We start from the raw sequence: 10,887 nt of genomic DNA, 5'->3' as shown, positions 1-10,887 counted from the left end.
CAGGAACAACACAACTGCCAACGTCTCTGATTTCTAAATGTGTGCTGGGCTCTTTTTGCTCCCTCCACGGGGGAGTTGTTTTCTGGAATGCATCTGCACACAGCATTCATGTCGCTGCTGTGGTACCGAGTTTACTAGGTCTCTTAGTTCAAGGGAGCAGAAAGACCACCTACTATTTCTTTGTCTCCAGTCCAACCTTATGCTCTGGGAGATAGAACTTGATTGGTCTAGTTCAAGGTTCAAGCCAAGTATGCAACCCTTGTCAAGGATGGGAGAAGCAGGACCACATAGGACAAATCCGGCTACAGGAGCTTTTATCTTGCTTCCTTTCTTTTTTCTTTTAAAGGCGGCTGATACCTGTTCCACGAGGCAACCAGTGTGGTCAAGACATTTGCGTGTTGCCCAATCACAAATGCTGCCGACAGGACCTGAAGACCACTGAGGTCCACGGAGGCACTAAGAAGGGGCTCCTCTCTCCTCCCGAAGGGCTTTCTTTTCTCTTAGTTTTTATATATTCAAAAAAGGTAGTATCCCTGTGTGCCGATATCTCTGCATTTCTAGCCTGCTCGTTTCCATTCATTTTTCAACTCCCGACACTCTTATCTCTCCCTTCTCTTTGTCAAGAGAAATAATACTGGACTTGAACAATGGTTCTCAAATGGGAGCCAGCGTCAGAATCACCTGAAGGGCTGGTTAAAACCCATACTGCTGGTTCTCACACCCAGAGTTTCTGATTCAGTAGGTTTGGGCTAGGACCCGAGAACTTGCATTTCTAGCAAGTTCCCAGGCGATGCTTCTGCTGCTAGTCTGGGGACAGCACTTGGAGAACTGCTGGACTTTCCAGAGAGTGGAAAGGAGTTACTGCGATTCAATCCCCTCATTAAACCACCAAGGACTATCCTCATTTCAGTCCATCACCAACAACTACTGGTTGGTAACATATTGTATTGTATTGTATTAAAGGCAGTAAGTCTATCTTATCTAGAGGAATAAGACATGTCTCCAGTCCTCGATGATCTAGCAAGAGAAATAGGACACAGCTACCTTTCCGTGATGGTATAGTGAGGCTATTCCTTTCACTGTCTTGGACAACATACTTTGTTAAATCAGTTCTTTTTTTCACCTATAAGCAAGCAGAACCATCATATCTACTTGGAAGAGCTGTTGTGAGGATTCAAGGAGGCCATACATACGTAAATTTAAAAGTGCTGTAAAATATTAAATGCTTGTTTTTAATGTGCTTGGAGCATCTGCTTTCGTAGTGTGTGTGGCCCATGAATCTTCTCCCATGGACAGCTCTTAGTTCATTTCCCTGCCTCCCTGGCTGTTCGACCTTAGGGAATTTCTGACAACCCATTAGCATTGTCCAGAGTTGCTGCAGCCCTGAACTCTTCCTATATTCACCCCTCGCTCCACTTCTCTAGACCTCTGAAGTCTTGCTCTGGCTTGAGTTGCTGAAGTTTTCTGCCATATGCTTATTCCATATCTTGTCTGGACTGCCGCTCTGCTTTCCTCTTTGAGCTTCTCTACACAGCAGCCAGAAAAATCCTTTTCTGGCACAAGGGAGGTCACATGACTCCTCTGCTCAAACCCATCCAATAGCGTTCCACTGCTGTTAGGTCTACAAGATCTTGCCTTATTTCTCCAAACTTCATTCTGGACCACCTTCTCCTTGCTCTGTGCCATCCCCATGAATTTCCCTACTGTTGCTGGAACACAGCAGTTATTTTCCTGACTCGGCTCTTCCCACTGCTTGGAAAATTCTTCTTCCATCTCTTGCCACAGCTGATTCATTCTCTGCCTTTGGGACTCAGTTCACTGGCATCTCCTTAGACGCTTCCTCTGTCATACCGTCATGTTTATTTCCTCTGGAGCCTCCTATCATCATTTTTATTTGTTTTCTCCCTTTGCTGACTTACGTTCTAGCTCCCCTGCTGGGCTCTAAGCACCCATGAAAGCAGCTATTCACTAATGAGTTCTTTCACTGTCCATGGCAGTCACTCAGTATGGAATGACGTGAGCAGAAGAGATGAAATGATGAGTATTCCTCTCAAGAAGGGACATCTAGATCGCTGTCAAGATGACCTCCTTGCTTCTGGTATTTTCTCTTCTTTAGGAAAACCAGCCGAAGAGGGTCAAATTTGCCATTTTTATCAAGTACTGCTTTTATCATATTATTTTCTGTATAAAGAGCCTACTCAACTAACTCTCCCTCGACCCTGTCTTTCTTTTAAATATAGCATATTAAATCTAAACACCTACAGAAACTCCCACAGGTTTTTGGTGTGTGAGTTGAGGGTCAAGAGCTGACTTTGAGATTTTTAACTCTTTGTGCATGAGTTTGCATGTGAAAGTGGGTCATTACGCTATGGAGACTATGAGAGACACCGTGGGTTTAAAAAGCCCAGATGGTTTTTGGAGAGGTGACAATGGTTGTGATCTACTCTTCCTCTCCATGGCTGCTCCAGGGTTGAAAGTAGCAAATATCCATATCAAGTGAAATAGACTCTTTGAGGGAGGCATCCAACGTCTCAACCTATTTTCGTACTTGCCAAGGGTCTAAGCTCCATTATTGAAGGCAGTAACAGCAGGATGGATGAAGACTTGTAAAACACGTACCATGGCAGCCTTCACTTATTGTAAAAGATGAAGTCCATTTACACTCCTCATTTAGCTGAATAAGAATGAGTCATTTGCCTAATGGGTAATTTTAACTCGATTTCCAATAAGTGGATTAAGTAATTGAAGCACTTCAGCACAAGGCAGAATATTTGCTATAGCATTTGGAAAAGAAACCAGAGCCAGATCTGTCAGCAATTTAAGATGGAAAATTCCTATTAGTCAACCTATCAATCAGGGTTCATTCTCAAGCAACATTCTAATGGTTGGGCTGCCGCGCTGACACGACGCGGGCATTCGCAATGTTACACCAAGGTCGCAGGCTATCCTGACATAGGCCTCACGCTGTTAGTCCGCTTGGTTAAATAGAAGCTGATTTTATATTTAGCTGTACATGGAGTGTACAGATGAAACAAATCGCTCCTATAAGTTCAACAAGAAGAATAGTTGCTGTTGAAAGCTAGCAAGGAGCTGGATGCAAGATTAATATGCAGTCCCAAGTTCCACTTCCTACAATTTGTATTGATTGTGTGAAAAAATACTAAAATCCATGATTTCTTAGGTGGGTTAGATTGAAACTCTTGCATAGCTGTAGCAGATGTAATTTCTCTGAAATGTACCATTTGTCTACAGATACAGCTTTTCGTTCGGGACCACGTGCGATGAATTCCATGATGAGAGCAAAGTCTTTCTGATGACACTTTCTGCCACAAGTAAACCAGGTTCCCAGGCTATAGCTTCTTTGAGCTCTTTGGTCTTTGCCAAATTGCCTTCTTGGGAGAATTTTCTAAATGTCCCCCACTGCTGTGGTCCAAATACCAGGACTTATTTGGTGTTTGTTTTTCCATTCCCACAGACCACAAAAGTGAATGTTCATGTATCTTAGCATTAAGATCTTTCTACTAACATCTGAATGGCATTCTAGCTAATTTGACACAGGGCTCCCCCTTCTTTCAGTAGGCTTGCGGGAAGAAAGAGGCCATTAGAGCCTGCCCTTAATTATTTCACTTTTATACTTTGGCCCTAGATTTTGGGTGAATGAAAGAGAGGACTGGATCAGGGTAGGTTCAGGGCACATAGTCCATTTCTGCTACTATCCAATAATTTTAGAAAATACATGGATACATTTCAACTAGTACACTTTGCTACTTTTCTTTCTCTCAAAATTTATTGTTGTAGTAAATACTTGAATTCAGTTATAATACTAAGCTACTAATGTGGTGAGGGCTCATGGGTGAGGTCATTCTCGGTACTGTGCTCTCTTCTATGTGTTGGACATGATGGCCAGACACAATCAGTGAGGATATTGGGAGACTGATTCTTCTCCCCTCATCTTTCTTATAATTTATGATGTTTGAGTCACATGTATCAAAGCCTTCTCTACATCAATAAATATACTGAGATATGATGAGCCCCTTGATTCTTCAGATGAATCAAGTTTTGCCACAAATTTGGGGTTTGATTCTCCTAAAATGTCTATGAAACTCGATGCTCAAACCATCCCTTTGGCGCAGTTCAGCTAAGGGGCATACTTTTCCTGAAGTTTCAACTTTGTATAACAGTTTTATTGGAAGACCTGACTTCCAAAAAATATTGAGGTATGACAAGTATAGGTACTATATATCCTATGGTCTAAGTACACTAGTGACTTACTTCACATATGGTAGTATTCTTGAGCCTTCTAATTATACAGCACGTTTAGGTTTTCTCAGAGACCTAGATACCCATGCACATTTCAAAGCAAGTGATAATGAGTTCTGATAACGAGATGATACACTTTGAAATAAGAGGGAAAGAGACTTACTTAAAAAAATCAGTGGGTGGTACCTTAGCATCTCTTTTCCTCCTGTTCTTGGAGGGTGTTTAGTGCTTCTCTGAATGTGAGTCAGGGAAGGTATACATATGAGAAACCATCAGCGCTCCACAAGAGAAATGGCAGTAAAGACAGTTAGCTACTTAGAGCAGTGTGGCGCTCTGAACATCAAGTTCCGAGCATGGCTGACCAGAACTGGGGGCTTATTTGTTCTCTGGAATAAATGGAGGGTGATGGAAGGGTATGCTGAATCTCCTCCAAAGACAGATACCTTCCTTTGGCCATGGGCAGTATGCCTTTGGAAGAGAGACATTTTCGGTAGCATTTTCCATCCCAATCCCTCTCCCCTCCTTTTCTGGTCTTCATCTGCAATTTAAAGAATGTCCCTTATGCTTTACCACTCTACTTTCCAAAAGCATTAAAGCTGATTTTCTCACTCATGTGTATTAAAAGTCTAAATATTTACTTTATTTGGTTGGGTTAATGGCTTCATAATTTCTTATTACTGAATATCATTATTTTTAAAATAATAATAGTGTAATAGTATTTCTTGTCATAATTTTCGAAACTTGAACGTGTGAACATGTTCTAACACCTTCTCTTAAATGAGACCCTAAGTGAGGATGTAATTGTAGTTCAGCTGGCTGTCACTGAAAAACACTGCTTCTTCTTTACCCTCTACATTGAATTCTGCATTAAAATTAAATTACATTTGGGGAAGATTTCCATTTGTCCACCTAGAGGTTTGAAAATCACCAGGTAGGGTACAAATCACTGAAAAGCTTGCTTATTTCCCATATTGTCTCCAGTGTGTATTACTGCAGAGTTCTAAATGCCTTGTTTAAATGGGCTACCATTTAAAAGGCTGAAAGACAAATTGTGTTGGTTTAGACATATATTTTGCTTCTATATTTCTAGAAGCAAAAAGGCACTCATAGATACATGATAGGTGTGCTTTTGCTGTAGATACAAAACACAAATATAAAGGGCACAAGGTAAATCTTCCCCAGGAGAATTCTAATTTTCCCCCAATATATTCACGTACAAGGATCACATTGACTGCTGTCCACTGGCAGGGTCATCTTAATGTTGTTATTAAAAACACATCACATCGTTAATCCACTAAGCTAAAATGACTGCTTTTAGTTGCTTATATATTTAAATGCTTATATTAAGGTTATGGCACAATGAATAAAATATTTTAGATGTATGTTAGTTACATGCAATATACCTGATTAATCCAGGACCTATCAGGACACTGAAAATATAAGCAAATATAAAACATTCAATGGAAAATCTTGTGATGTGTAAATTTTACGCTATGTCCAATTAAAGGGGAATCTATTACAAATGGAATTGTTTTATGTCCCTCTCCTTCCCATATTGCTTCTTTTTGCAATGCTTGGTATTAGAGGAACCATTGCAGAAAATGAAAAATAAATGTGGACGCTTGTAAACCCAATGATGTTATTTTCTAATTTCATGAGGATGGGTGTTGGCAAATCTGTCCTACTCTGTCTGACTCTGGGTTGGAGGACTGTGGTGCTAAGAATGCTAGTTTGAACCCCATTTAAAATTGCCTGATCACACACACACACACACACACGAAGAGAGTCCAGTGGAGAGAGATCAAACTTGAGCCCTCTGCTACATAAAATTTAGCAGCCATTCAACAAATAATTGCTTTATTTTAAAAGCTTGTTCTAACTAACCATTAGTCATACCCTCGCCCTTGACCTCTGCTTCCTGTGTTAAAAATCACCATCCTAAAAATCTTACTTTATGCATTTCATAATTACAAAAAGTTCCTTGAAGAATGCAATGTTTTATTGTATTGCTGTTTTTTGAAAAGGGAAGAATGTCTCCATATCTGTGTGTGTGTGTGTGTGTGTGTGTGTGTGTGTTTGTGTCTCCATATCTGTGTGTGTGTATTCATAAATTTATGTGTGTGAGGGTACATGATTGTATTTCACAAAATTTTTGCAGTCATATTCCAAAAAGCACGAGGGAGATGAGAGAATATGGGTAATGCAGGGGAAAGAGGCTGGAGAAAGGAAAACAATAGGTACAAATTTCTACCAGTTCTCTCGGGCATCCAGAGCAGCTGCTTAATGATACATGTATCATTATATCCCGGAGTAGTTGCAGGGCAGAAACAGACTTGATTACACTACAGACAATTGTTTCACAATAATTCTGGGCTATTTTTCATCAGCTGTCTCCGCTCACAGCAAAACACGGGGTCATTTTTTTAAGGAACAAAACAAAACAAAACACCCTTCTACCACAAGAAGGTTGTCCGACAGTTAAAGGTTTTTAATAATCCATCATGCGAAACATTTTAGGCTCAATGCTAAATTTCTCAGCTACAACAACAAAGATGAGTAAAAAAAAACCAGAGCTTAACTTGATTTTAGAAAAACAATAGGTAAATTTAAAAAATTGCATGCTTACTTTTCATGATTGCATGTACATTTTTGTTTTTAATTACTTGGCTTTGTCTGACAGGCTTTGTCACTAGTAGGTGCAATCTTAAGGGTTTGTTTAGAGCAAATTGATTAAGAAGCTGATTTCTTTTTCAAAGATGCATGGAAAACCATCCCCTGGTCATCATTTAAGTATTTTCACATATCAGCTGACTGCCATCGTATCAAAGAACTTTTAAGTTTTATTTCTAAGGAAGATGGAGAATTTTAGTCAATATTTATGTTTTTCAAAGAGTAGCACTGGGTACCTCAGGACTTTATTTTTCCTTGAGATGATAAGAAGGATAATATCAATTGTTGTAAGGAGCTAGGTAGGTCTTAAGCAACTATTCAGACTACTAGATATGTATTAGCTTACTAATCCCCACATCACTGTATGAGGTATGTACCCTCATAGAGGGACCTAAGTTGGGGACCTTTAATCAATTTTATGCATGACCCCCTTAGGTAGTCTGATGAGGCCCTTGAAGCCTTTCTCAAAATAATATGTTAAATGTATAAAACAAAATACATAGGATTACCAAGGAAATCAGTTACATTGAAATAGTTAACAAAATATTTATAAATTATTTTATAGTTATATGTATCTTCTTCATTAATGCATGCAATAAGAATATGGGGGAAGTCTAATAAATATAATTTCAAAGCCGTGATGAATGTAAGCAATATTTGATGATAATTTCAATAACTAATGGAACACTCTCCCTCTGGTTTCTACTGGCGGCAAAGTCACAGTGTTGCTTATACTATTGCCATTTGTTGCCTACTTTCATAGTCGATGGGAATTCTAACTTGCGGTTAAAGAAGAGTGAAAATAAAAATGTAATTTTGTGAATGAACTTATATAAAATTAATTTTATCTTTTTTGAAAATCTGAATTCAAAATGTACTGCTTCTACCCTCTAAAATAAACTACCAAATGTGGCCCAGTTGGCAAAGTAGGTGAGCCTTATCAATGGTTGCTGGAGAAGTGGAGAGGAGGGAGGAAAATCAACCAGAACAACTGGGAAATACAGCATGGTCTACAAGGACACATTTTCAGAAGCCATCATGAAGGCTCCTGCAAGATCTCAGACTAATGAAAGGTCATGTTCTGCCCTGATGGACAGCTGGGAATGGGCATGGTCAGGTCTAGTTATGAGGATATCAGAATTCAAATTAAAAACATGGCAGGGATGGATGTGGTGATGTGTTTCTTAGTTGTAATGACGGCAGAACTTCCTTTGATGTTGGATGCCATTGGAGACACCCACTCCTTGTTCTTAAGAGTCCAGTCTACAAGGGGCAACAGACATGGAAACAGATTGGAATGGCATACACTGACGTCTGTTATTGTGAAAGGCACAGAGAGGTGCACTTAACATCAACAGGGCCATGAGGTATATACATATATTATTATATATACATAATTGAAAAAACAGCATTTCAAATGCATAAAATGGGACCAACCATTTCAAGGTTTAACTGGGAAGTGGTGACTTCCATGTGGCTGTGAAAAAAAAATGCCTAGTAGGATTAGGGAGAACTGGGAGAGACTGAAATAGACACACCCATAGAAGTAGCCTGAGCTAGATTTTGAAGTGCAAAATGCACTTCATCATGCAAAAGCCTTTAGACATTCTTCTACAAAAAACAAAGACCTAAAAGAGATCTCTAAGTAGGAGAGTGAAATAATTAGATCTGCTTTATAGAAAGACTTGAGCAACTCTGAATTCAGGCACTTAGAAAAGTATGCCTCAGACATATTTCTTCCAATTCTTCAAGTCGAATTTGTTCTACTTTTCTTTGCCTGACGCCATCCTTTTTCTTCTCCTCCATTCAGGAAGCCAGCCGCACACTGAATACCATGACAGAGGCAAAGTCCCTAGCAAGGCTCAGAGTAAGAATGAGAGTCCTTGACCTGATTGAGAACAACGTGTTGGAAGGTAGGGAGAACTCTGAAGAAATCATCGTGTTTAATAGCCTACAGAACTATGTCCGAAGTCTTAAAAGCAGATTACTCTTTGACCTGCATATGACATATGTAATAACATCTTCCAGTATCTCCTTGAGTCTGTGTTTCTGGAATCTAGCAGTGGGGTATCTGGATGGCCACTCAGTACAGACAAAGTTCTTGATGAGAATTCTGCAGTAAGAGTGGTGTGGATGCTTCATGTGATGTCTGGAAGAATTCTGAGTTGCCTAGAATGTTCATGGATTGGAGGCCCTAGAGCACTTTAGGAGGGCATCACCTTTCACTTGACCGAGCCCCGACCAAGACATCAGGGAAAATGCTTTGGATGGGCAGCTTTAAGATGTCACCACATTCTTCTCAACTTGCACACTTGAGCGTTAAATCTCTACAGTCAAGGGGAGAAATAAACTTTATTAAAATATTCAGCAATAGGAAAGAAACCTCGTGAAGCTCCCTGACACATGTGGAGCTGATGTTGGTCATGAGCCACTCTGAAGAAATCAGATCCCTCTTCTCTCACTTAATGGGTTTGATGAACCATCTTTAGCAAGTCTGCTTCCGTATCGCCTGATGTATTCTCATTTAGCGTCCATGATGCTCACTGATGCCTCTGAGCATCTCATAAGAGAAGGAAGATGTAGGATAGGTGCTTTGTGTTCTGTCTTTCTGTTCTTTGAAGTGGGGTCCCCATAGGACCAGCAATGAGGTGACTGCAGAGAAAATTCTCTCCCCAAGAGTTATAGCTTTTATAGCCTAACATACTTGACACACCATACACACAGACACACACACACACACATACATAGACACGCAAGCATGCCTAGTAGGGTCGCCAGATTTAACGAATATATAAATACAGGGCACCTAGTCAGTTAGATTTGAACTTAAGATGAAGAGCAAATAATTTTTTATTTTAAGTGTGCCCCAAATGTTACATGGGCAGATTTCATGGATTTTGCAATAGGTAGGTGTGCCTATTTCACGCTGGGACTAATGTCTCAGCATTGTCTGGGAAAGGTGGTGAACCAGAAGACAGAAGGGGATTTTAAAATATGTTGGTGTGGGGCAGTGATCAGTATTAGAAAAGATGGCTTTGTTTCCCAGTTCTGTCAGCCTTATGACCTTTGGCAGGTGATTTAATCTTTCACAGCCTCGGCTTCTTTGTCTGTAAAATGGGGATAAGGACAGTAACAACAGCGAATGTTTTCTGAGCACTTAGTAAGTAGTAGGCATTATTCTAAAGGCTTTACATGTGTTGTCTTATTTTATCCTTACACCAGTGCCATGGGTAAGATGGGTATAATTATTAGTATTATCCTCATTTTATATCTGGGAATCTAGGGCAGTGGGAGGCTAGGTATAACTCACCTAAGAACAGAACTACTTACTAGGGGAGTTGGGATGGATTCCAGTTCAGGAAGAATGGTTAACCCTACAGTGTCAATAAATGAAGTGTGTATGGTGCCAATGCCAGTGGCAGGTGCCTAGTCAGAGCTTAAGCCATGGTGTTACCAACCTTATCAGAATAGCAGCTCTGCCTGGCCCCAGGAAATGCTATAAGACATGAGAAGGTAACCCAAAAGGAAAATTAGAGATCCCTTCCAGGAGGAGCAAGTGACCAAAATTTAAAATGCCATACGTGGGACTATACTCCCACCCCAGCATCTCTCATCAGCTAGGACAGAATGAAGCCAGAAAGTTGGAGGTCTTGCTGGACTCCTTCTGACCTGAGAAGACCCTACGTGATCATAGTCAGCTCTAGTCTGGATTTCATCCACGGCAGTGAGACTAAAAGGCATGTGCCACTGGCAGGACGTCAAGGGCCTTGCCCTTCAGTGTTTTCAGTTTACATTTTTCTTCTTTGTTCATTTGTTTATTCAAAAGTATTTGTGGAGCTTCTTCTATGTTACCAGGTTGAATGTTGAGTTGGTTTCTCAGAATACCAATAGAAACACAGCAGACCCCTGACTACAATCGCACAGTTTGTGGGGAGACAGATCTATCAAGATTGAATT

This window comes from Phocoena phocoena, chromosome 10, assembly GCF_963924675.1.
Source record: "Phocoena phocoena chromosome 10, mPhoPho1.1, whole genome shotgun sequence".
Taxonomy (NCBI): Eukaryota; Metazoa; Chordata; class Mammalia; order Artiodactyla; family Phocoenidae; genus Phocoena; species Phocoena phocoena.
This window is presented reverse-complemented; position numbering follows the sequence as displayed.